General features: G+C 41.7%; 1 pseudogene; it reads left to right on the top strand.

Moving 5' to 3' along the window:
• Positions 1-17,403: 17,403 nt before the first annotated feature.
• LOC125608496 lies at positions 17,404-17,480 on the top strand (annotated as a pseudogene).
• The last annotated feature ends 8,737 nt before the right edge of the window (positions 17,481-26,217 follow it).

Raw genomic sequence — 26,217 nt, 5'->3', positions numbered from 1 at the left:
TTTTTTTTGACTAAATCACTGCAAAGTTCCAAAATTATCTTCTTCAATTGATCAATAGTCATGTTCTTCTCGTGAATCTCATCTATAGCTTCAATCAAATCTTTCTTTGCCATCCGTACGTATGCATCATCCTCATCAAACCATTAAATGAATTTACATTTACCTCCTCACTAGCACAACAAAAAAATTAACAACATATGAAGGGACTACAAATCAATAAATAGAGAAATCACAATTTTTGTACCTTGTATCGCTCACACTCGTAGAACCTTTGACTCGGATTTTTATCATTCAATGTTGATATATCTTAGCCTCCAACCCATAAAAACAAAGCACATTTCCTTCACTCCCCTTGCTCTTTTGGATACTCCACCCAATTTTCTCTTTCTCTTTCTCTTTCTCTTTCTCTCTCTCTCTTTCTAACTCTCTCTCTCTCTCTCTCTCTCTCTCTCTCTCTCTCTCTCTCTCTCTCTCTCTCTCTCAATCCACATTATCCAATATCATAGCTTAGCAACCAAATTCATCTAGTCAACAACTTACCAAATCTTATCTGACATTCTCCTCGGCCAACCTCATTTCTCAATAGTATAAAAGTGTAGGCTTTACCTTGGCAGTATCGATCACATGATGCAAAGATTCTCAGACAAGTATTCTGGAGTTGCAAGTAAAAGTTAGTTCATATTTTCTCTCTCTCTCTCTCTAATTTCTCTCTTGAGTCAAAGTCTGCTTTTATTACACGACAGTGACCAAGATTGGACAGGCTTCCATGAATCAAGACTTAATGGTGGTTGCCACCAAGCCCTGTTCACTTCTGTTTGACCTTTATCCAAGAATTCTTTGTGAAGCGAGCCTTGAAGATTGCCGCCTCCAAGTCTCGTTCGAATTCTTGTTATTGGAATCTTTATGAATCAAGGTTTAATGGTTTTAGCCACCAAGTCCTGTTCAGATTCCTCCTAACTAAATCCTAAGTCCTATTTAAATAATAAATTTCAGATTTTTTATTTATTTATCTATTTATTTATTTATTTTTTTGTTTATAAAACAGTAACTACTCTAGGGTCGAAATAGAGAGAGAAAAAGTGATAAATGAATCTAAACAAGGCGTTACCTTCCAGACTTGTCTGAAGAATCCGATCCCGTGTATACCAAGCCCCAAGACAAGCAATTACGTCAGGTTTAGTGTTAGAGGTCAGCTATGGTTCCTTCAAACAATGAAGGCAAATGTGTATAGTTGACAGGGATCCACTTTAGCATCTTTAGTACTATCTGCAATCAGTAAATCTAAAATGGTGTTAAAGAGTGGTTAAACATTCAAGTATAAATCAATAAGAAGATCATAGTCCCTTTCTCATATCTAAGTATAACTTTATTAAAATCCTTTTAATAAGAATCAGAATAAATAATGTCAGTAAACCTCCCCCAGGCTTAAATTACACTGTCCCAGTGTAACACAGTCGGAGTTATGGTGGAAATAAATCATAAGTACTCAATGTAACAAGTTAGGAAGATAAACCTGACCAGAGTGGAAATCGATCGATGTGCATCAGTATGCATCGATCGTTGCAGGTGTCATCATGTCGATCGATGTCGACGTCTCGTCCACGGTTGATATGGTGATCATCATCCTACTTGGGTCTTGCAATAAATCTGAAAGAATAAAAACGAAAGTAAATACCAGTAACTAAGAAAACCAATTAGAATTACCTAATAGTGGGTTGCCTCCACTCAACGCTTAAATTTTAAGTCTTTAGCTCGACTTCCTGACAAAACTAGTTATCAGGGGGTTCTAGAAGAATTGGCTGATTTGCTGGCGGTTTGGCCCAATAATGTTTCACTCGTTTACCGTTCACTGTAAACTCATCTCCTTTATTAGAGTTATGGCTCCGGAGGGTTTTACGTCTGTTACTGTGAATGGTCCAGACCAACGAGATTTAAGCTTTCTGGGAAATAACGTTAGCCGAGAATTATAAAGAAGGACTTGATCATCTGGTTCAAAGTGTCGGGATAAGATCTTCTTATCGTGATACGCTTTCGTCCTTTCTTTATATAGTTTCGAATTCTCATAGGCTAAATGTCTCATTTCATCAAGCTCGTTAAGCTGGATGAGTCTCCTTTCAGCAGCTGGCTTTATGTTAAAGTTCAGAAGTTTAGTGGCCCAGGCTGCTTTGTGCTCTAGTTCGACTGGTAAATGACAGGATTTGCCATAAAGGAGGTGGAATGGTGTTGTTCCCAACGGTGTCTTATAGGCAGTCCTGTAGGTCTAAAGTGCATTATCTAGTTTCCTAGACTAATCCTTTCTGGAAATTCCTACAGTTTTCTATAAAATTTCTTTGATTTGCCGATTAGAGACTTCTACATGTCCACTGGTTTGTGGGTGGTAGGGTGTAGCTACTATATGCTGAACATTGTTCTTTTTAAGCAATCCATCAAAGACTTTATTGATGAAATGGGTTCCACCGTCACTAATGACTATTCTAGGAACTCCAAATCACGGAAAGATTATGCTCTTGAAAAGCTTAATAACTACAGATGCGTCATTGGTTGGGGAAGCTACTGCTTCAACCCATTTGGATACATAGTCTACAACGACTAGTATATACTTGTTTCTGTATGAGGATGGGAAAGGACCCATGAAATCTATCCCCCAGTAATCAAAGCCTTTTACTTCCAGAATGAATTTCTGTTCCATTTCGTGTCTTTTGCTGATTTTTCGTCGTCTTTGGCATCTGTCACATTGTGTTATAAATACATGGACATCGCGAAAAATTGTCGGCCACCAAAATCCTGCTTGAAGGATTTTCGAAACCGTTTTGTAGGTGGCAAAATGTCCTGCATAGTCAGATCCATGACATTGGTATATAATGTCCGGAATTTCAGCTTCGGATACGCATCGTCTGTATATTTCATCAGAGCAATGCATGTAGAGGTATGGTTCATCCCAATGATATCTTCTAACTTCTCTGTAGAATTTCTTCCTCATATATCCCTTGAGTTCTTCAGGCTCGACTTTGGCTGCCAAATAGTTGACTATATCGGCATACCAGGGTCGATCTTTCAAGTTCCTACCAATTGCGTGCACCTCTCGTTGCGATTTTTCATCAGGTGCGGGATTTATTTTATCACCAGCAACGTTAACCTTTATGTCGATATTTATTTTTATAGACGAGGTGCCGTGATTGCGGTTACTAGGGAATCGAGGCTTTGCGATACTGTTGTTATCGATCGATGTGTTCTCTGTCGCATCAATCGATGTCTCATCAGAAGTGAGATATATTTGACCTACGAAGGATGTGTCTATTTGTGGAACGTTCTCCATTGGGAAGAAATCGTCTATAGGGACATTATCCTCTATTCTGATCCGAGAAAGATGGTCAGCGAGTCCATTATCTACTCCTCGTTTATCCTTAATTTCAATATCAAACTCTTGGAGTAGTAAAATCCAGCGTATGAGTCGAGGTTTTGCATCTTTCTTTTGCATCAAATATTTAATGGCAGCGTGGTAAGTGAGCACTATCACACGTGTGCCAATTAGATATTGACGGAATTTTTCAAATGCATAAACTACTGCGAGTAGTTCTTTTTCTGTTGTTGCGTAATTCTGTTGCGCTTCATCAAGCGTACGACTGACGTAGTAGATGGCATGCAGCTTTTTATCTTTTCTTTGGCCTAAAACTGCTCCGATCGCAAAATCACTCGCATCACACATGATCTCGAAAGGGAGATTCCAGTTGGGGGCTTGAACGACGGGGGCAGTTATAAGGGATTTCTTTAAGTCCTCGAAAGCTTTCATGTATTCTGGGGTAAAGTCGAACATTACTTCCTTGCACGAGGTTATTTAAAGGTCTAGCAATTTTGCTAAAGTCTTGTATAAATCTTCTATAAAATCCGGCGTGTCCGAGAAAACTTCGCACATCTTTTACATTTTTGGGTGCTGGCAGACCGGTCATCACCTCGATTTTAGCTCTATCTACCTCTATACCAGCGGCGGAAACCTTATGTCCTAATATGATACCATCGTTACCATAAAATGACATTTTTCCCAATTTAGGACAAAGTTCTTTTCTTCGCATATTTCCAATATCCTGCATAAATTATTGAGGCAACTCTTAAAGTTTGATCCGTAGACTGAAAAGTCATCCATAAAGACTTCCATAAAGTTCTCGATCATGTCTGTAAAGATTGACATCATGCAACGTTGGAAAGTGGCGGGAGCATTACAAAGACCAAATAGCATTCTACGATACGCAAATGTTCCATAGGAACATGTAAAAGTTGTCTTCTCTTAATCATCAGGATGTATGGGAATTTGGAAAAATCCGGAATATCCATCAAGGAAACAATAATACTGGTGATTGGCTAATCGCTCCAGCATTTGATCAATAAAGGGCAGGAGAAAGTGATCTTTCCTAGTAGCAGCATTTAATTTCCTATAGTCGATACACATCCGATGTCCAGTGACGGTACGAGTCGGGATCAGTTCATCGTTTTCGTTCTTCACTACTGTAATACTTCCCTTTTTGGGTACAACATGTACGGGATTTACCTATTTACTATCCGAAATAGGGTAGATAACTCCAGCATCTAGGAGTTTAATAATTTCCTTTTTGACTACTTCCTTTAGATTCAGATTTAATCTCCTTTGCTGCTCTATCGATGTCTCCGCTAGTGAGATTGGCGTTGACAATAACAGGGTAGGATTTGTCATAAAGAAATGCGTATTTAAGACCAGTGGGGAGGGGTTTTAATTCAACCTTTGGTGCCTTGTCTTTAGACCAATTAAATAATGACGATGGTTGTCGATCGATGGCTTCTCTGAGATATCGATCGACGATAATGTCTGAGTCATCATCTTCTTCGATGTTTGCAACCTCGATGCTTGCGTCCATCAGTCGCACATAATCATCTGTCCTAATATCTATGCTGAAGATTTCCTTTTCGATATAGGTAAGAGCGTTTTCTAATTGGCCGTCTGAGCACATGTCTATGAAAGATTCCTTTTCCAGCCCAGAAACCTCTTCTACATAGAAGGCATGGTCATCTATAAAGTGTCTCTTGATTAGCTTTTCCATATCAAAGGTCATCGAGATGTACCCGATCTTCAAATTTATTCATCCTTCTTTCACATCAATGATCGCTCCAGCTGTAGCTAGGAATGGTCGACCCAGAATGAGGGGGTCTTTTGGTTTCTGTCTGTATTTTAACACAACAAAATCCGTAGGCACGAAGCAATCATTAATTTTCACGGGAATATCTTCGAGTATCCCTACGGGTACCCTGATAGACCCATCGGCCAGAACTAGGGTAATCAGAGTTGACATAAACTCATTGTATCCCAAGGTTACTGCAACGGAGTAAGGCATGAGATTCACGCTAGAGCTAAGATCACATAGTGATCGAGGAAACCGCGTGTCTTGTATATTGCAATCTAGGACGAAACTACCAGGATCATGCCTCTTAGTTGGAGTTTCTCCTTGAATCATGGCACTTACTTCCTCTGACACCATCATCATGCTTTGTTCTGCAGTTGGATAGTTTGGAGTCATCATATCCTTCATATACTTCTTTATCGAATGTGCAATTTTTATAGCATCACTAAGGGACATCTCCACAGTAATTCTATCCAACGCTTTCTTGCAGATCGCATTTTCTAATGATTTCTTAGTTTGCGTTTTAGGAGGAAAAGGGGGTAGGGTTTTATAGACTCTTTCAATTGTTGGTTCGGCTTTAGTAGAACGTCGATCGATAGGGTTATCTGAATGTTGATCGTTGACAGGCTTCACCGGTCGATCGACGTGGATACCATACTGTCGATCGATTTCAGCCTCTATTTCCGAATCGTCTTCTACTTCTAAATCTATAGTCTTTTCCTTATCTTTTTCAGCGGTAGACTTCCTGTTTTCGCGAGAAGGTTTTGGGTCGGGGTCATCAAGAAGTATAGGCTAAGAATTGCTTTTGCTTGTTTCATCAGCATTGGCAGATTTGCCAATTTCGGTATTGTTCTTCGTGTTTGTTACGAGACGTTTTCTGCTATGCAACATTACGGCACTGACTTGACGTCTCGGGTTTAAATCAGTCCTCCCAGGAAGACGTCATGTTTCTCTTTTAATGGCAGTCGCAATTTCAGCTTCTTGACTTTCTAATTTTCGGATAAGTTCACTCAAAGAATCTGCTTTCTCCATTAACTTTCCGTAAATTATATTTATTTTCCGCAAAAATCTGACTTTTTTTTTACGGTTTCCAGTAAGGGCTTGTCTGATATTGAACTTCTCCTTTCTAGTGCGTGATTTCACAGCAATGTCATAGGATTGGGTGAAGCTATCAATGTTAAACACGAGATAAGGGTCTGAATAGCTCGTTTCTTCTTCTAATTGATTTTTCATATCAGACAAGGCATCATTTTCGATCTGGGCTATATCAGATCGGTGCTGATTTTGAAGAAAAGAATGAAGTGAATTGAGGGAATTTTTGATCTCTACCAAATCTGAATTATCTTCTAAATTTATCGAATTTTCTATTTCTTCATCCATCTTTTAATAGGATTTTCCCGTGGCTACGTTTTCGATAAGGCTTCTAGCATCTTTGGGGCTCCTAGTGACGAAATTTCCTTCACTCGCCGTGTCGATTGTAGTTTTGTAGCTCAAATTAACACCTCCACAGAAGATGTTAAGGAGTTGTGGTTCTGAATAACCATGATGGGGGCATTCAAGTTCATAGCTCCGGAATCTTCCCCATGTGTTTTTAAACGATTCACGTGGATCTTGGCGGAATGTAAAGATTTGTCTCCTTACTTCCCAGTAGCGCTAATCATCGAAACATTTCTTAAGGAAGGTGTTTCTAATCTCTTCCCAACAAGTAAGGGATCCTGTTGCTAAACAGTTTAGCCATCTGAGAGCTTCTCCCTCTAGGGAAAATGAGAATAGTTTTCTACGATTGTATTCATCTGGGATTAATTCTTCCAAAGCTTCGATGTGATCTTGCGGGTGCTCTGAAAGAGATCCACAGAATGGGTTTCGACGAACCATACACTAGTAATCTGCGTTGAACTTAGATTTCTTGGTATCGTCTCCTGGTATTTTAATAGCGGACCTATTGGAATAGGTTCTACCAGGGTTTAGGTAGTCTTGCAAGGGCAATCTTATTTCTTCACCTTAAATCAAGGTGGGATTTATCTCAACAGGAATTTCAGTCCCCAGTTTAGTTTAGCTAGTCTCATTGCTTAATTGACCTATTGGTTCTGTTTGGACTACTTCCACATTAGTAAGCTCGGTAAGAGAAGACTTACCTGCTTCCGGCTGGGCGGTGTCGATCGATGTCGGGAGCTCCGTGTCAGTCGATTCTTCGGTCTCCACATCGCTCGATAGCATAACATCTTCGTCGATCGATGCTCGACCGAGTTCTATGTTCTCCATTCTTAGTGTATGCGTGGACAGGGAAAGAAAGAAAACTTAGCAAGTTTATCGTAACAAGTCTATACTAAATTCTAAATTAAATCTAATGGTAATAAGAAAGAGTCCCCGGCAACGGCGCCAAATTTGATATCACTCAAATTACCCTAAAAGTGAATTACTCTCTCAAATAAGAGGTTCAGATGCAATACTTAGGGATCGAATCCACAAGGACTCTAGGATTACTCAACAGATCTAAGGTATTAGAAATAAAGATAGAATAAGAGGTTTATTTGTTTAAAAGCAGTAAATGATGAGTCGAACAAGGTAATTGTTCGGCGGTTTAAGTTGAAGTTGTTTTAAAGATGGGAAAATAGCTAGACTTAGGCAAATTATCATGAAGGGTTTGACGGTTTTTGAACTCAAACAATGATAAAACCAGATGGGTTTTCTTTACTAGATCTAGGATCTCAACTGTCGTCTTTTGATCACGAATTAGAGTCGATCAATGTGACTTGATGCACATTGTTCGATACACCTTTCAAACAATCGATCGACACAATGATAGTCGCGTCGATCGACGGTTCTTCTAGCAAGCCTTGCGAGAAGGTTTGAAGCTGTTCTCTAATCTTCTAGACCAACTGATACCACTCAAATTACCCTAAGGAATGTTACTCTCACCAAAAGAGGTTCAGATGTAGTACTTAGGGATCGAATCCACAAGGAGCTAGGGAACAATCAAATCTAGTGTTTATTAATTCTAAGAGTTGTAAATGTTTAAATGAAATAGCAATAGTAACAAGCGAAGTAAATAGTAAATGTAACTTGGTTGTAAATGTTTAGATGCAGAACCACTATTCAGGTGTTGGAGATTATACTATAGATGCCTATTTGCTGCATGCATGATATGATAGAGCTCAACCGCTTAACTCAGTGATCAGCTGTCGCATGTTTCACTGGTTAACAAGCTAGATCTCGTGTCTCAACGGTTAGTATGTTGACAACAAAAGAGTGTCGATCGATGGTCCTATAGGGACGTCGACCGATACACCTTTACCTACGTCGACCGATAGTCAGTTGAGGACATCGATCGACGGGTTCTAGCCAGGCCTATGCGCGAGTATGATATGCCCTATTAAGATACTAAATTGCGGTTAGCCCTCTCTAGTAGTCCTAATATGATATATAGATGTCAGGATGGGATAACAAGGGTGCTTGAGTATGCAATCCTATGATCATGTTCTAGTTAGCAAGGCTAAAACAAGCAATGAATACAAATCTATCATGAATATCACAACAAGGCAGATCTATAGTTTGGGCTAATCCCGCAAACCTATGTGAACCCTGGATCTAATAAATGAACTACTCAGACATAGCAAAGCAATTCATGATAATGAAGAAATGAGAATTCATAGTATAGATGAAAAGAAATAAAAACAAGGAGTTTCAATCACAAGTGATCTTCTCTCCAAAACTCTCTCTCTCTCTCTCTCTCTCTCTCTCTCTCTTTCTCTCTCTCAAAGTAAAACTGTAACAAAAAGCTCTCTCTGCCGTCAAAACACTTAGGCAGTATATAATCTACTAGGTTAAAAACTCGTCAGGGCATTTTCGTAATTTAGCTTGGACTTGGGCTTCAAGTATGCTGGATCCAAAATGTCGCATGTCCAATGTCTCGACATCGATCAATGGTACTTGTGTGCATCGATCGATATTAATCTTCATTTATCGAGGCAACTCATGGTGTCGATCGACAGCACTGGATGTGCATCAATCGATTGTTCTTCCTCTCGTCAACCTCTACATGGTAAGCTCGGATGAAATGTCTTTTAAGCTCCAAAATGCTCCAAAGTCATAGTTTTACTCTGAAATGCAGTACCTGAACCTGAAAACATACCTAGAAGAGTGGAAAACATAGATATATATATATAGTAAAACACCTATATACCTTAGATGAAAACGTGTCAAATCCAAGGTATATCACCAACTCTCGTTGTTATCTAGTCAGTTAGATCACGCTGGCTATTTCAGGTATTGAGGGTAACAGTTAGTTATCTCAATTAATCCCAAGATCTAAAATGAGGGTGATCAATCCTAATTTTAGCACTAAGCTCAACAAGCATGAAAGAACAATCAAAACACCATTATAACAGTCTTATTATCAACACATACTTTCAACCTTTATGAGAAACCTAAATATAACAATTGGATTTACTCAGACATATTCATGAGAGACAAAGTTATGATGGTTTGAATAAAACTCAAATGAAATATTGAATAGAGCATGTAAGAGTAATAGAAATGAAGGAGTTCAAGATCTTCTCTATTATGCAGTCTCAGATCTATCTCTCCAATCCTAAGCTCTTCTAATGGTAGCCAAATTGCTTCTTCTCCAAACAAGGTCTTTAGGCAAGTCTGTCTCTAAAATGATACAAACATCTAGTACATATAGCCTCGCCGACGGCTAAGGGCTTAGGTTGCAATTAATAAACTTTTTGGAACTGAAGTCTTCTAATTTCGTGATTAATCCTCAAGTGATCCAATATCGGTCGATGAAGCTGAGAGGCCGTCGATCGATTATAATTGGCACTGGTCGATCGATGTTGCTCTCAAGCGTCGATCGATTCTCTATGCGTAAAAGTACTCCAAAATGTCCCAAAAGCATCATTTCCTTCTATCAAGTATTGAACCTGTAATTGCTTTGAAAAGACTCTAAAACATGATAAATATATCTTAAAACACTTATATACCATAACTATAAATAGGTGAAATCCATGGTATATCAACCCGCCACTTGCCGTTTTTCTTTTTGACTACAACAGGGTTGGCGAGCCAATCCGGATACCTTACTTCGGTTATCGATCCCACTTTGAGTAGCTTTTCGACCTTGTCGTTAACGGCTTTCGTGCGTTCTGGTCCCAACTTTCGTCTCTTCTGTTTTACTGGTTTGAAGGTTGGGTCGATGTTGAGTTTGTGACATGTTACGTTAATGTCGATTCCTGGCATATCTTCTGCGTTCCAGGCGAACGTGCGGATGTTCTTTTTCAAGCAGGACAAAAGTTTCGTTTTTAGAGGCTCGCAGAGGTTAGCTCCGATCTAGGCATACCGAGTGAAGGACCTAAGATCGGCTCACTCGAATGGATCAGATTTGATATGAACTCCGGAAGGAGAACTGGTGGATTGAAGGGTCTCATGAAGGTTGCGGAAAGGCCTTCGATATTCCCGACTCCAAATGGTGCTTGATATGACTCACAAGACCACCAAGTGAAGGATCTCTCGTCGTTGCTTGATATGACTCACAAGACCAACGATTTGAGGAAGTGTTTACTTGGATATGAATCACCAAGAAACTAAGAACAAGTTCTTAAACGAAGAACAAAGAGTTTAACTCAAACTTTAGAAAAAATCGATTTTCTGATTTATTAAAATGAAAGAGTTTCGTCCTTATAGAGTTTTCTAGATCTAGGAATTAAATAGAAAAGTAGATCTAGATCAAGTCATTACACGGAAATATAGAGAGAAGACTAGTCAAAGTGACCGTTCGGCTTCTGTCCAAATGTATCCGAACCAGCTAAGTCCAAAGCGGTAAGGATCAACACATAGGTGGGACGATCAGCAAGGGCCGCAGGACGTTCTGATCGGACAAGTTGTGTTCCAACAAAGCCCAAGTCTTCTGATAGCTTAAGGATCCTTGCCTTTGATAAATTTCCAAAGGAAATGTCCATGATCGGATCGAACAAAGTAGAGAGATCATCAGCACGGTCGTCGGTCCATGCAGTACGAGCCAATCGAGCCAAAAGATAGAAGTCTCGATCATTTTGTGGAACCTCATGATCCAAGTTAAGTCTGGCATGATCCAAGTCAAGTCTGACATGATCCTTGTCAAGTTTGGCAAGATCCAAGTCAAGTCTGGCATGATCCACGTCAAGTCTTGCATGATCCTTGTCAAGTCTGGCATGATCCAAGTCAAGTCTGGTACGGTGAAAAACATGAACCTTGGTTGAAATGTTCAGAACGTTCTGAACTCCATGCTGATCTGGTTCCATGTAATGATCCGTGGACTGTGGCACATCACCGAGATTACAGGTTTGCAAGTTGGTTCACGCTTCTCGTCCAAAGCCTTTGTTTTTTGTATCTGCCAAAAGATCTTTGTTTCGTCTCCTGCCAAGCTTTCCTTGACAGAAGTTGATTTCTGTTTCTTTTTGGACAGAGCGTATGTGACCAAGCTTTTCCGTTTTAGTTCGGAGGCGAAGCAAACTTGCGATGCCTTAAGGTCTCCATAGATAGTCTCGATTCCGAATAGTGTTCGATACTTAAGACAAAGATGGTAGGTCGATGGAATTGCTTGCATGGAATTCATCCATGAAGTTCCTACGATCGCGTTGTAGGACGCTGGGTGGTCGACAACCAGGAACTCCACGTCCTTTTCCACACTTCCAGCTTTTACGCAGAGGTTAATCAAACCGAGAGTCATGGTCACTTCCCCCGAGAGCCCATGTAGCGGCGACGAAGGTCCAGTGATTTGGGATGGATTGATTTCCATTCTCTTGACGGTGCTCTTGAAGATAATATCAGCCGAACTGCCTGTGTCGACTAATATCCGTGTGACATCGATATTTTGGATGGTAAGTTCAATCACAAGGAGATCATTACGAGGTTTGGCTTGTTTTTCCATTGCCCGTTCCTCGAATGTGATGACGCTGCCGTCAGTCGAGTCGGTCATAACGTCTTCCGATTGGGGGTGTTGTGGCTGTGAGTTAGATTTATCCGTAACCCCCCCCCCCCTCCTTCTAGATAAATTTCCAAAGGAAAAGTCCATGATCGGATCGAACAAAGTAGAGAGATCATCAGCACGGTCGTCGGTACATGCAGTACGAGCCAATCGAGCCAAAAGATAGAAGTCTAGATCATTTTGTGAAACCTCATGATCCAAGTTAAGTCTGGCATGATCCAAGTCAAGTCTGACATGATCCTTGTCAAGTTTGGCATGATTCACGTCAAGTCTTGCATGATCCTTGTCAAGTCTGGCATGATCCAAGTCAAGTCTGGTACGGTGAAAAAGATGAACCTTGGTTGAAATGTTCAGAACGTTCTGAACTCCATGCTGAGCTGGTTCCATGTAATGATCCGTGGACTGTGGCACATCACCGAGATTATAGGTTCGCAAGTTGGTTCACGCTTCTCGTCCAAAGCCTTTGTTTTTTGTATCTGCCAAAAGATCTTTGTTTCGTCTCCTGCCAAGCTTTCCTTGACAGAAGTTGATTTCTGTTTCTTTTTGGACAGAGCGTCTGTGACCAAGCTTTTCCGTTTTAGTTCGGAGGCGAAGCAAACTTGCGATGCCTTAAGGTCTCCATAGATAGTCTCGATTCCGAATAGTGTTCGATACTTAAGACAAAGATGGTAGGTCGATGGAACTGCTTGCATGGAATTCATCCATGAAGTTCTTATGATCGCGTTGTAGGACCCTGGGCGGTCGACAACCAGGAACTCCACGCCCTTTTCCACACTTCCAGCTTTTACGCAGAGGTTAATCGAACCGAGAGTCATGGTCACTTCCCCCGAGAGCCCATGTAGCGGCAACGAAGGTCCAGTGATTTGGGATGGATTGATTTCCATTCTCTTGACGGTGCTCTTGAAGATAATATCAGCCGAACTGCCTGTGTCAACTAATATCCTTGTGACATCGATATTTTGGATGGTAAGTTCAATCACAAGGAGATCATTACGAGGTTTGGCTTGTTTTTCCGTTGCCCGTTCCTCGAATGTGATGACGCTGCCGTCAGTCGAGTCGGTCATAACGTCTTCCGATTGGGGGTGTTGTGGCTGTGAGTTAGATTTATCCGTAACCCCCCCCCCCTCCTTCTAGATAAATTTCCAAAGGAAAAGTCCATGATCGGATCGAACAAAGTAGAGAGATCATCAGCACGGTCGTCGGTACATGCAGTACGAGCCAATCGAGCCAAAAGATAGAAGTCTAGATCATTTTGTGAAACCTCATGATCCAATTTAAGTCTGGCATGATCCAAGTCAAGTCTGACATGATCCTTGTCAAGTTTGGCATGATTCACGTCAAGTCTTGCATGATCCTTGTCAAGTCTGGCATGATCCAAGTCAAGTCTGGTACGGTGAAAAAGATGAACCATGGTTGAAATGTTCAGAACGTTCTGAACTCCATGCTGAGCTGGTTCCATGTAATGATCCGTGGACTGTGGCACATCACCGAGATTATAGGTTCGCAAGTTGGTTCACGCTTCTCGTCCAAAGCCTTTGTTTTTTGTATCTGCCAAAAGATCTTTGTTTCGTCTCCTGCCAAGCTTTCCTTGACAGAAGTTGATTTCTGTTTCTTTTTGGACAGAGCGTCTGTGACCAAGCTTTTCCGTTTTAGTTCGGAGGCGAAGCAAACTTGCGATGCCTTAAGGTCTCCATAGATAGTCTCGATTCCGAATAGTGTTCGATACTTAAGACAAAGATGGTAGGTCGATGGAACTGCTTGCATGGAATTCATCCATGAAGTTCCTACGATCGCGTTGTAGGACCCTGGGCGGTCGACAACCAGGAACTCCACGCCCTTTTCCACACTTCCAGCTTTTACGCAGAGGTTAATCGAACCGAGAGTCATGGTCACTTCCCCCGATAGCCCATGTAGCAGCGACGAAGGTCCCGGGATTTGGGATGGATTGATTTCCATTCTCTCGACGGTGCTCTTGAAGATAATATCAGCCGAACTGCCCGTGTCGACTAATATTCGAATTCGCATATGAGCGTTACAACAAGGTAGAAGCCTCAGCTATGAGAGCTATCGGCGAGATTCCTAGTTCTAACAACCTAAGACTGCAAAACCTAGTTGAGTCGTAGCTCGAAATAATAAAAAAGGAAAGTTGCCTAAATGTTCTAAGTGTTAAGTTTGCTCTGAAAAAGTTCTCCTTTGTGGCTCGCCTAGAACTCCTTATATACTCACTTCAAGGTCGATTTAAGCTTTCATGTTATGCCATTTGGCCAACTTTAGCATCTTTCGGAAATATTCCATTTTCCTCGATCTTCATAATTATCTTCGGAAATTTAATATTTATCCTTTCTTACGGATAAAATATAAACCGTTGTAGTACTGATGGGCTTTTACCGAATAAAATCGTAAGTGGTCTTTTAGTCCCGTTTTAGACCTCTTTGGGCTGATTTTGGACTTATCACGTTTATTATGATTTTCGAATAAGTTACCGCAGTTTTATCTTAATGTCTCGACGACAACTCCACTTAGGATGGAGTAAGGGACAATATAGTCGTAGTTCGTAAGAGGTCGTATCGAGGTTTAGACGAGAGTGCATGAATTGGTGTCGTCCTGACAGTTTCGGGTTGGATCGGCGTTTAGGGACAGACCACTCGACGATCATCGAGTGGCCTGCTTGGGCCGACCACTCGATGATCGTCGAGTGGTTTGATAGTCCAATCACTCGACGATCGTCGAGTGGCCTGCTTGGGTCGACCACTCGACGACCGTGGAGTTGTTCGATGGTCGGACCACTCGACAATCGTCGAGTCGCCTTCTTGGGCCGACCGATGCTCGGACTACTCGTTGATCAACGAGTGGCCTGCTTGGGCCGACCACTCGACGATCGTCGAGCGGTCTGTGAGTTCGGTATGATTGCTCCAAGCATATTTAAGACGACTGGTTGTTTCGGTGTTTCTGATAAGTCTTTCCAAGTATTTAAAAATCAAAATCATTATGAAAAACTTTCCCAAATAGTATCCTTAACCATTGATTTCAAGATAACCATTTTTGACCCTAACAATTGCCTTAAACTGACTCAAAAGAAAAACAAACGAAAGAAACAAGTTAGTAAACGACGAAAACCATCCCCCAGACTTACTTCACAACGTCCCTGGTGTGAAAATAAATCAGAGAAAAGGTGAAAACTAGAATAAACATTTTTTTGTGAGATACTTACCTGAGTGGAGCGGGTGCTCCACGAAAATTCTGAGTGTTCCATCACAAGATCTCCGCGTGGAGCAGTCGCTCTTTCACAACCCATAATTTTTAAGTATCTCGGATTTGTCTGCTTTTTGACCTGAGACTCAATAAACTAAAACGAAAATATGCAAACAAAAACAAAACCAAGTTATATTTACACTTACCAGTGGGTTGCCTCCCACCAAGCGCTTGGTTTAAGTCACTAGCTTAACTGGGTGACAAGGGTCAGTCGGGTTGAGCATGAGGGCTTGTTCCAAAAAAAGCTCCACAATCAGACATGTTCAGCTTCAGAACTCTGCTCAGCAACCCCTTCACAACAGCTTCTCCTTTCTCTTTCAGCTCAAGTGTGAGAACTACTCTGACTTTAGAGAAAGGTTTAGAGGTACCCTTGCACTTTACCTCATACTCAATGAATTTCTCATCACACAAGCGAGGTATCAAAGTCATTGTAGGATCACCCTTGACCCTTTTCTTCTGGACTTTTTCTTCACCTTTGCATTTCCACTGACTTTCTTGGTATCAGTGTGAGGATCTTCATCCATAAATCCTTTGATCTCACTCTTATCACCAAACTCCTTCTTTGGATCAATTTTTGGCTGTTCTGTACTGACCATTGAGATGCAGGAGGCGTATCGGATTTGTGATCTGGTTGGGACAGCCTTGTAGAAAACCTTATTGTTTATATTGGAGAAGGAGACTCTCTTATTAGGTATGCCGACAATTGCTCCCACTGTAGCCATAAATGACCTTCCAAAGATCAGAGGCATCTCATGATCCTTCCTCATCTCAATAACTTGAAAGTCGGTATGGAGCACACAGTCCCCAACCTGGACAGGAAGATTGCGAATGGTTCCATAAGGGACTGCCACGGAAGAGTTTGCAAAAGCCAGCTTCACCTAAGAAGGCTCAACATCAAAAATGCCTAGCTCGTCTACAATCGCTTTTGAGACAAGGTTCACAATAGACCCAGAATCACAAAGAGCTTCCTTGAATTCCACTCTAGTAATGGAACAAGGAAAAACAAATTTTCCAGGGTCATCAACCTTAGGCAGTACCTTCAGCGATGGTGTCAGTGCTTCACTAAAGAGTGCCTTGATTTCCTCCTGAGATTCCCTGCAATTTTTGAAGAACATATGCAATGGCTGAATCTCCGAAGCATATTCAAATGAGATATTTTAAGGAAGCCTTCTCACCATATTCCTAAACCCAGTTAGCTGCTCTGCACTAATAGGATCCATCAGATGTTTAGGTAGAATCAGATAGGAAACCTTAGGAACATAGAATCGCACTGGTGGAGTCTCAGCAGGTTTGCATTTCAGAGCTAGCAGGCTACTATGTTCTCTCTTCTGCGCCTAGAGCAGTCTCAGCAGACAGTTACTCTGGTTCTTTTCTCTTATCTTTCTCACATCTCAGCTCTGTTGCATTACAGTACTCAACCCTAGGATTCATCGCACTCTTTCCAGGAAGCATACCTTGCTGCCTCTTAACACTCTCAGCTGTTTGAGCAAGCTGAACATCAATCCTCTTGATGTGGTTGCTCACATATCATACTTTGCATTCAGCTCCGTGAACATGTTGTCCATCCTGTTGTTGATGTCTGTAGAAACCTGATTCAGTGCTTTGCTCTGAATCAGCATACCCTGCAACAGCTGTTGCATCATCATACCCATACCCTTCAGCTCATCTGGTTGACTGTTCCCAGTAGCTGGAACACCTTGCCGATTGTTCTACGGTTGTCGCTGGATCTGGTTCTGAATCTGCCCGGCCGTAGCTTGCTCCATGCTGAAGACGTGCCCTTGGTTATTTTTCAGTAGATGATCAGATCAACCTTGATAGTCAGCTCATCTATCTTCTAGGTGTCAGAATTGTTCCCTTTCTTGGAGCAATCACTCTCCTCGTTCTTATTGGCTGAGATAGATCCAATGTTCTCAATCAGCTCAAATGCTCCATCAGTGGTCTGAGTCATGAAGTCTCCATTGTTGTCAGAGTTCATAGCACTCTGAAATTCCCAGTCAACTCCATCATAGAAAATTTCCAAGAGGTAGCCATCATCAAAATCCATGGTGAGGACATTCTCTGCGATAGTCATTGAAACGCTCCCATGCGTCGAAGAAAGGCTCATCAATGAGATGTCTGAAGGAGGTGGCTTGTTCCTCAATGCAGTTGTTCTCGCCTTAGAGTAGAAATGGTTGAGGAACGCTGATCGGACATGTTCCCATGAAGCGAGAGAGCCAGTAGGGAGATACTTCAACCACCGTGCACCTTTTCCATCAAGAGAGAATGAGAATAATATGCACCTGATGTAGTCTGGTGGAACACCATTTGCGCGAGTGAAACTGCAGACTTTTTCGAAGCTCTCAATATGCTCCATTGGAATTTTGTATTTGAGACTAGAGAATACCTTTCTCTGTACTAGACCGATCAAAGCAGGCTTGATCTCGAAGTCCTGTCTGAGGCAGGGTGGAAGAACTATGGCAGAACGAGTAGTAGGGATGTTGCAAGGAAGGTTTATCTGCCCGATTGGAGGAGCCTTCTAAGCAGCATCCTGCTGAGCTTGGATGCTCTGCTGCAACTATTGCATCTGCTGCTGCATGAGTTGCATTGCTGCAGCGAGATCATCTTGATGGCCTTGATCACCCATTTTGGTGTTGTTTGGCCTTTGTTGTTGTATGTTCTGTCTTTCTAACCTTGCCAGCTCCTGGTTAGTAAGCGTAACTAATTCTCCTTGTGTGTTTCTTCGAATATGTATAATGGTCATGCACTTGGAGCATTAGCTGCAACAAATAGGATAGAGCAAGTCGGAGGTCTTAGACTAAATATATAACTGAAAAATAAAGGAAATAAGCTGGTCCTCGGCAACAGCGCCCAATTGATATAACGTGTATACGCACACCAATTAACCTAATGTGCACACTACCACAATCAAATGGTATGTCGATATAGCACTTTAGGATCAAATCCATAGAGACCAAGGATTACACTTTATTTCTGTAGGATCAATATGAAGCTAAGACAATGTGGGGGTTTTAAGATTTGTGTATCCTGACAAGTAAGTAACAAGATTAATTAAAGATTTCAGATGATTAAAATGATATCCTAGGGTGGTTTGATCGGGTGTTAAACAAGTTGTTGGGGTCAAAATCGGTCACGATGGAATCAATGTCTGAAAGTCCGTAAAAATCAGCATGAACGTTTTTACGAAAAGTAATCTGCATAAAGAAATCTTTACGAAGAGCCTTGCGGTAAAATCTTGTTCAAATCTCAATCGAACCACTAAATACCGATTGTCCGAAGGCAATGGACATGTATCCAAATCGGCCACGGACAAGCTCAAGTATGGCCATCGGACCACGGACAAGCCAAGCACGATCGCTACGCAACGACCAAGCATGCACACTGCCCGGTCGCTACGTAGCGACCGAGTTCGAGCCAAGCTCGGTCGCTACGTAGCGACCAAGCACGCGTCCCACTCGGTCGCTACGTAGCGACCGAGTTCGAGACAAGCATTCTCGTCTACTCTGTAATGCTATCGCCCGAAGGCCGTAGCAAACCCATTTCATGTTTCTCGTCATTTGAAGTCATCAGTCGAACTTTTATCGAAAGAAGCCGTAATTAGTCAAAAGACGGCCAAAAGAGACCTAAGACGTAACTCGAAGCCCACTTACGATTTCTTAACCAAAATCCCGTAAACCGTAGGACGGTTTATGCTTGGTTCGCAAGGAAAGATAAATATCAAGTTTCCGCGGATAAATACGAAGTTTTCGAAGATAATTACGAAGATCGGGAAAATAGAATATCTCCATTTTTAAGCTATGATGGCTTAAGGGCAGAAGGGGGAAAGTGTAGACAGACCTAGGAGCGAGTATATAAGGAGTCCTAGAGGAGAGACACAAGGAGAGAACATTTTCACAGCAAACTTAGCACTTAGAGCAGTATAGGCAATTTTCCGTTTTGGTTATTCGAGCTGCGACTCAATTAGGTTGTTGCCGTCTTTGGGTTTTAGAACTAGGAATCTCGCCGACAGCTCTCATAGCCCAGGCTCTTACCTTGTTGTAACGCTCAAACGCGAATTCGGAATAAGATATACTTTGCTCTCTTTTCGATTTATTATGTTTTCTCGTCTTTATTTCGTGTTCTTATTGCTTGGTTTGTGGCATTAGCAGATATCCGAGACCTCTGGGAAATTATGGTTCTCCTATTTTCCTTATTTAAACGGAAATCGTCAATGCGAATTTCGGTTCCAACAGTTTGGCGCTAGGAGGGGGTACGGATCAATCTAACTCTCAGCCACAAAACGCTTGATCAAAACAATGTCTGGAAATACGAAAGACAAAACTCGCAGTTCGCAATAACGCTGGTAAGAGAACCTCAGCCGCCACTGCGCCTATGGCCAACGCCTACGCAAACGCCACAGATCTTGAGAAAATTGAAAACCTTGCTGCGACTTTTTGCCACAGGAAGTGCAATGAAACGAGCTCGCGATTTCTCTTTCTAAACATAAAGGGAAACGATAAATCTTATCAAACCCCATAAGCTTGGCTCATTACCGAACAAAAGAAATCTCATTGCGTAAAGATTTTACCAAAACACGTTTTCCGAAAATATTTCGGAAAGTTAAAACTGGTTCTCCCAAAAACCGCAGAAAACCCCTAGGTTAATCGCGGAAAAAGGAAGCGCAACAAATCAATTACATAGCTCGGTTGCTACATAGAGACCGAGCACGCACACGGCTCGGTAGCTATGTAGCGCCTGAGCACGCATACCGCTCGGTCGCTACGTAGCGACCGAGCACGCACACAGCTCGGTCGCTACGTAGCAACCGCGCACGCACATGGCTCAGTCGCTACGTAGCGACCGAGCAAGTACACGGCTCGGTCGTTACGTAGCGACCTAGCTCAAGCCAACTCTCCACTCGCTATGTAGCGAACTGTAAGGCTTCAGAAGGTCCTCCTCTACGTTCGCGTTTGAATCCTCATCGAAACGCTTTTCGTTTCGTCTCAATCGGAGTTTCCGTTGAGATTTTACGACGAAAACAAGTAGGACTCTTGTTTGCTTGCTTCTACTCGCTACGTAGCGACCTATCAGACCTTCACTCGCTACATAGCGACCTGTCAGGCCTCAGAAAGGTCCTCCTTTGTGTTCTCTTTTGAATCCTCATCGAAATGATTTTCGTTTTGTCTCAATAGGAGTTGCCGTTGAGATTTTACGACGAAAACAAGTAGGACTCTTCTTGGTTTGCTTCTACTCGCTATGTAGTGACCTGTCAGACCTCCACTCGCTACATACCGACCTGTCAGGCCTCAGAAAGGTCTTCCTTTGCGTTCTCTTTTGAACCCTCATCGAAACACTTTTTGTTTCGTCTCAATCGGAGTTTTCGTTGAGATTTTACGACGAAAACAAGTAGGACTCTTGTTGGTTAGCTTCTACTCGCTACGTAGTGACCTGTCAGACCTCCACTCGCTACATAGCGACCTGTCAGGCCTCAGAAAGGTCTTCCTTTGTGTTCTCTTTTGAATCCTCATTGAAGCGCTTTTCTTTTCGTCTCAATCGGAGTTTCCGTTGAGATTTTACGACGAAAACAAGTAGGACTCTTCTCGGGTTACTTCAACTCGCGACATAGCGACCTTTCAGACCTCCACTCGCTACATAGCGACCTGTCAGGCCTAAGAAAGGTTCTCCTTTGCGTTCTCTTTCTAATTCTCATCGAAACACTTTTCGGTTCGTCTCAATCGGAGTTTCTGTTGAGATATTACGACGAAAACAAGTAGGACTCTTGTTGGTTTGCTTCTACTCGCTACGTAGCGACCTGTCAGACCTCCACTCGCTACATAGCAACCTGTCAGGCCTCAGAAAGGTCGTCCTTTGTGTTCTATTTTGAATCCTCATTGAAGCGCTTTTCGTTTCGTCTCAATCGGAGTTTCCGTTGAGATTTTAAAACTCCGATTAAGATTTTACGACGAAAACAAGTAGACTCTTCTTGGCTTACTTCAACTTGCTACATAGCGACCTGTCAGACCTCCAGATCGCTACATAGCGATCTGTCAGACCTCAAAAAGCTCCTTCTTTGTGTTCTCTTTTGAATCCCGATTAAAACGCTTTTCGTTTTGTCTCAATCGAAGTTTCCGTTGAGATTTTACGACGAAAACAAGTAAGACTCGTCTAAACTCCTTCGCTTGCTCCAACTCGCCCTTACCTCCATCTTTGTGTTCTCCTTCAAAATCTCGATCGAAACGTCTAGCATGGATGTGTTACCATTGAAACTTTACGAAAAAAAAAACCGTAAAGACTTGTTTTCTCGCATGGATTCAGATTAATCGTATAAAACGACAACGGTTAACTTAACATCTTAGCCGCCTCAACTATACGATTACGTTGAATTTTTTTATAAAATTGACGTCGTATCTAAGGAGAAGATAACTGTCAAGTTCGGAAGATAAATGTCAAGTTTCAAAGGATAAACACCAATATCGAAAATGGCGAACATACACGAGAAGAGGAAGGGGAAATGAGCAAGCAAAACTAAGAAGAGAGAAAACTGTCGAGATAACTAAGGTATTTCCGACTTGAAATTTTTGAAATCACTTGGAATTTTTGTAGGAAATTACTAAGAAATAAAAACGCATTTGAAACCGCCATAGAACTTTAAGGAACGTAAAACCTAGGAGAATAGTCTAGCGAACTATGTCTTAGGCGATTTTTCCTATCTCGATATATTGTTCCATAACTGTTCATCCAGATCTTGCAAATCGATCTAAACTCTCCGAAAATCGAGAAACGATCACGACGCATATAAAGCTCGCTTCCTAAGGAGAAAAAAACTAGAGATATGAACGTCGTCTTAAAACCAATTCGTTTCTGGCAATTTTCTTGGAACCGACATATTCCAAGTCGTCAACGTGGACACAACCAAATCACAGACCAAGCGTCATCTTTAAATCATCCCGAATTATTGACCATTCCAAACCTCAGAAGAAGAAACCTACACAACACTTCAAAGTATCGGTTCAACCGTTTTCTTCCGTAAAAAAAAAAAAAAAAAAATGGGGAGTAGGTACGTATACTATACTCGTATACTCCCAAACTTCAAAAACCTTTGCAAATCGTCAAGAAAACGATTTTGTCAAAGCAAATCGTCTCAAATAGGCAAACGAAAATCTAAAATTCGTCTAAACGCTAGCAACATATCCAGACGATCATGAACATAATCTCAAAGACTATACATCATTTCTTGTCGCAATCATGCGTACAAAAAACCTGTACCAATATCAAACTGAAACTTGACGATTAGCCAAAGTATTGAAGCCCTTTCCGGTTTTAGAAAGCCAGTTTCGTTTAAAAATTTCTACGAGAAATCTTCAATCACCAAAGCATTTCTTTCAGTTTCCGTTGTACCAAGTGAGTCACGGAAAAGCATCAAAAACAGTTGTGACGAAGAAAACTCAAAAATAGATGTAGCATCGTGCACATTAAAAGGAATACTTTCCTCCCGATGGTGGCTAGATCCACCTCTGGTTGACTAATTCATTCCATAAACGAATGTATCATGAGAATCCTCTCATAAAACCTATGAAAAACTTTCTGCGACTAGATCGTAATGAAATAAAATTCGGTAACACTCCATGAGTAACTCCAAGCAACTTTCACCTAAGATCGAAATCACAGCAGAAACGTTTCTCGTAAAACCTGTAGAAACAACTCTACTTTAGCATATGTATACATATCACCGATTTACAACCTTCATAAAACCAGTCCCCGTTACTTACGCACAAAATCCTTCGTTCAATCTGACTATGTCTTACGAAGAAACTTTCTAAAGTTAACATAACAGGCTTTATGAAGAACCCTACGGCTCACTGGCATCTGCTTTTCTTTTCCCTCGGTCACATCCGAGAAGGCAGTCGTCCCGCCGCTGACTCCACACTGGTTATGTAGCAAACCTCTTGGGCTTCGTTTTCCTCAGGCAAAAAATATTCGATTTTCATAAGACTATATGCCACATTATACGAAATATTCATTGTATAACTGAAACCTAGAGCGGATAATCGTTTTCTACGACTATCGGCCATATTAGCATGGATAACCCCAGGAAAATTGGCCTATCAATCTCGACAAGCGCTCTTTGGCCCTCGGTCAATTACGCCTTCCACTAAAGGTCCAAACCAATATTTGCCATCCCCTTTAAGGATGATCGTAAACTAAAATGGCCTTAAATGTTAAAGTACCATGGTATAATCCTTGACCTACAACATCTTTGGCTACCTGAGTGAACACATCCCTCACGTCAAGCCAAATTATTTGAGAAACCATTGCTCTACCACTTAACGGCTAAACGACAATCTATGATTTGTCTAAAAACGTCGTGTGACTATTAAGAGAAAAATTATCGTATAGCTCATAGTCGGAAGTCATATGATAAATTCTTCGTAACGAAACTCAGTCCTAACAACAAATGGTTAACGAAAAATCTAAACTTTTCGAAAATTGACCAAGTTCAATACGCTCCACAATTCAATTTAACCCCGCAACGTTTTACCCATAATATGCGGCATGTAAGGAAAAATTCGTAACAAAGCTTCTACAGCTATACGAAACATCCTCAAAATGCACGAAATAGATCTCGGAAGGCCAACACTTCACAAAGCACTATGAAGGAAAAGGCTTCTTCCCATGGACAAATTTACGCGACACCTCAGTCCTAATTCCTCGATCGTAAATCAAGTTATTAGCATCCAAACAGGAACAACAATTTTGGCTGCGAACATCCGTAGTCAAATCAGAATGTTTCTCAAACGCAGGGCTAAGACTAAACCCATGCAACATCGCAAACCATTTTTAAGCGCGCGAACATTTCAAGCACGAAACACGGCATACGAAAGAATAACAAATATTTAGCATTGCGAGACGTCGCAGAAGCCTGAAGATTCATTCTTCGATGAAATTTCCTTCCTCGATAAAACATCTTCTTGGAAGACCAGACAGTCATACGCACTAACATCTTCTCAAAACATGTCCTTTGCGAAGACTCGAAATGGTAATTTTTACCATTAAGTTTGTTGCTGATCACAACAAACTCTTAACGTCCTAAACAGACTTAGCCATCTCGTAGAGATGACTTTCGTACATCGGACACAAGGATAATAGCACTATAAAAGAAATCCAAAATTTTTGGTCAGCACTTCTAGGAGGCTTAAAAATTGTCCTTGGAGAGATGCTCAGTTCCAACCATACAAGTCGTATAAGCCGAGAACCTATCGCGGACTCTAAATCGGTATGGAATCAGGATGAAACTGAAACGGGATACGTAAGTCGAATTAGTCATCGCCCCCTCTAAAACCAGGAGTAAACCTAGGTCTTGCCCTAAACCCAACGCACTGGTCTCTAACATCTCTAGGCATAGTATCAAACACCCTGATACGAGATCCCAAAATTTGTCTCTTTGTATATTCGAGCGTCTTCAGAAATTCCGCAAGTTTACAAACTAAGGAAAACTCTCGAAACAGATCACGGATATAGCAGTTCACACAGAGTTAGATTACAAGATGATAACTCAGAGTCTTCCTTCTACACCCATATAAAATGCCATCTGCAGCAACACGCCTGATAACCTCTACATATAAACTAGACCGCAAAGGTCTCGCTAGAAAACTAGTCATAAGAACCTTAACTCCAAGACGAACTACGAAAGGCTTGATCCCTTCAACAAGGGTACGTAGGCACCCGTCATAAGGCGCAGCCCCAATCTTATCGCGTTCTACTTTAAGAAGAGCGAGAAGACCCCTTACCACGGACCTTTTCAACCATTAATTCTGCCTAACTCACCTAACTTGCCTAACTTGCCAAGCCACTCGCTACAACCTCACGCTAGAAGCTCATGGTTTTAACGAGCTGGGGGGCTAACTGTTGGGGTCAAAATCGGTCACGACGGAATCAATATCTGAAAGTCCGTAAAAATCAGCATGAACGTTTTTACGAAAAGTAATCTTCATAAAGAAATCTTTACGAAGAGCCTTGCAGTAAAATATTGTTCAAATCTCAAGCGAACCACTAAATACCGATTGTCCGAAGGTAACATACATGTATCCAAATCGGCCACGGACAAGCTCAAGTATGGCCATCGGACCACAGACAAGCCAAGAACGATGGCTACGCAACGACCAAGCATGCACCCTGCTCGGTCGCTACGTAGCGACCGAGCACGTGTCCTGCTCGGTTGCTACGTAGCGACCGAGCTCGCGACCGAGCACGCGTCCCGCGCGGTCGTTATGTAGCGACCGAGCTTTCCCGAAACGTCGATACGACACGAATCCATGCATTCTCGTCTTCTCTTTAATTCTATCGTCTGAAGGCCATAGCAAACCTATTTCATGTTCTCGTCATTTGAAGTCATCAATTGAACTTTACGATAAAAACCGCAGAAAGTTCGTTTTTATCGAAAGAAGATGTAATAAACATTTCGAGTCAAAAGACGGCCCAAAGAGACCTAAGACGTAACTCGAAGCCCACTTACGATTTTTAACCAAAAGCCCGTAAACCGTAGGACGGTATATGTTTGGTTCGCAAGGAAAGATAAATGTCAAGTTTCCGCGGATAAATACGAAGTTTTCGAAGATAATTACGAAGATCGGGAAAATGGAATGTCTCCATTTTTAAGCTATGACGGCTTAAAGGCTGAAGGGAAAAAGCGTAGACCGACCTGGGAGCGAGTATATAAGGAGTCCTAGATGAGAGGCACAAGGAGAGAACTTTTTCACAACAAACTTAGCACTTAGAGCAGTTTAAGCAATTTTCCGTTTTTGTTATTCGAGCTGCGACTCAATTAGGTTGTTGTCGTCTTAGGGTTTTAGAACTAGGAATCTTGCCGACAGCTCT

The sequence above is a fragment of the Brassica napus genome, chromosome A4 (assembly GCF_020379485.1).
Source record: "Brassica napus cultivar Da-Ae chromosome A4, Da-Ae, whole genome shotgun sequence".
NCBI lineage: Eukaryota > Viridiplantae > Streptophyta > Magnoliopsida > Brassicales > Brassicaceae > Brassica > Brassica napus.
The sequence above is the reverse complement of the archived record's forward strand: the minus strand, read 5'-3'. Positions and strand labels throughout refer to the sequence as shown.